This window comes from Myotis lucifugus, unplaced genomic scaffold (genome assembly GCF_000147115.1).
Source record: "Myotis lucifugus unplaced genomic scaffold, Myoluc2.0 scaffold_76, whole genome shotgun sequence".
Classification (NCBI taxonomy): domain Eukaryota; kingdom Metazoa; phylum Chordata; class Mammalia; order Chiroptera; family Vespertilionidae; genus Myotis; species Myotis lucifugus.
The window spans coordinates 1,370,318-1,371,731 of NW_005871124.1; the positions used below are offsets into that span (position 1 = coordinate 1,370,318).

General features: G+C 68.8%; 1 long non-coding RNA gene across 1 annotated transcript in view; it reads left to right on the plus strand.

The window, feature by feature from the left end:
* The first annotated feature begins 559 nt into the window (after positions 1-559).
* The window catches only part of LOC111826405, a 5,757-nt gene continuing 4,902 nt past the window's right edge, over positions 560-1,414 (plus strand). The window contains exon 1 of the long non-coding RNA XR_002829743.1: positions 560-652. This is a non-coding gene — a long non-coding RNA (uncharacterized LOC111826405). The remainder of the gene's footprint in view (positions 653-1,414) is intronic.

Consider the following 1,414-nt stretch of genomic DNA (forward strand, 5'->3'; position numbering starts at 1 on the left):
AGACTCCGGTTGGCCCAACTCAACTGATCGCCCCCACGCCGACCCGTCTCCCTGCGGCGCCCTCTCTACGGAGCCCCCCGTGGGGCAGCACGCAGGGGGTTAACCTCTCCGGTTCGCCCGGCTCCTCGGCGGCGGAGGAAGCGCCGATCAGAGTGCTTACGGGGGAGGAAACACGCGCGTCCTCGGGCCTGGGTCGAAGAAAGCCGCCTCGGAGAGAGGCTCGGAGCCGCCCGCCTCGACCCGCTTCCCACACTCCCGGGAACGCGGCGGCGGCGCTGGCCCGCGCGATTCTCCCCCCTGAGCCTGAGGCTGCGGGGCCAGGGCGGCGGGGGGCGGCGGGGGGCGCGGGGGGGCGGGAGGCGAGCCTGGGCGCCGCGCCAAGAGGCCGAAAGCCGCAGATTAGTCACCGCTCGGCTCGGCTCGCGGGTGCGCCCGGGAACCGGGAGGGCAGGCGTCGGCCCCGCTCGGCCGGACTCCCGGGGCCGGGGAGCCGCGGCGCGGACGCCCCGCCCCCACCCCACCCCCGCGCGCGCTCGGCGCGCCTGGCTGGGCTCTCGGGGACCCGCACCGCCGAGACCCTCTTGTCAGTTCAAGGGCAGGACAGAAACTCTGCAAGCGGAGTCTTGCGAACAGGAAATTTCTCATTGACAAGGTGCCGCCCCTCCCCCACGCCGGCTTCAAAACAAAACAGAAACCCAGCGCCGGCCGCCAACGCGCCCAGCCTGGGCCCGCCGCCGCCTCGGCGACCCCCGCGTCTCGGGCCCCGAGCGCCGGGGGCGGCAAACCGACAGGCCTGGCTCGCGGGCAGGCTTGGCTCGCGCCCCGCCAAGGCCCGGTTGCCACCCGCCGGGGCCTGGGGTCGGGCCGGGGCGCCGATCGCGGGAGGTTCCGCGCCCTCCCGGGCGGTGAGCCCCGCGGAGCGGCTTTGCGGAGCTGCGGGAGTCAGGCCAGGTCGGCGGCTCCCCGAGGGGAGGGGGACGCGGAGGCCGTGCGGCGCCGCCGACTTGGCGAATCCCGCTGCGGGGACTCGGGAGGGCTGCGAGCTCGCCTGGCAAAGTCCCGTGGAAACTCCATGTTTAGAAACTCCAGCCGCGTTGCGGAACGGGGGGGCGTGAGAGGAAACGCGAGGGCGCATTCCCCACTTTCTGCACTTCCCGCGGGGGCTCAGCGCCCCCCCCCCCCACCCTAAGAAAAATAATAGGTGTAAATATAAGGGGTTTTGAAATAAACGCCGTCACCCCCGCCCTCTTTTTTTTTTGTGTTTTATTACCCCCCCTCTCTCTTTTCCCCCCCACACAATAAGAGAGAGGATTTTTTATTAAACCCCCCTTTTTTTTTTTTTTATATTAATCCCCCCCACCCTAGAGAAAGAAGAAATGCTGTTGTATTTTTTTTAAAAGGCCCCCTCTACTAA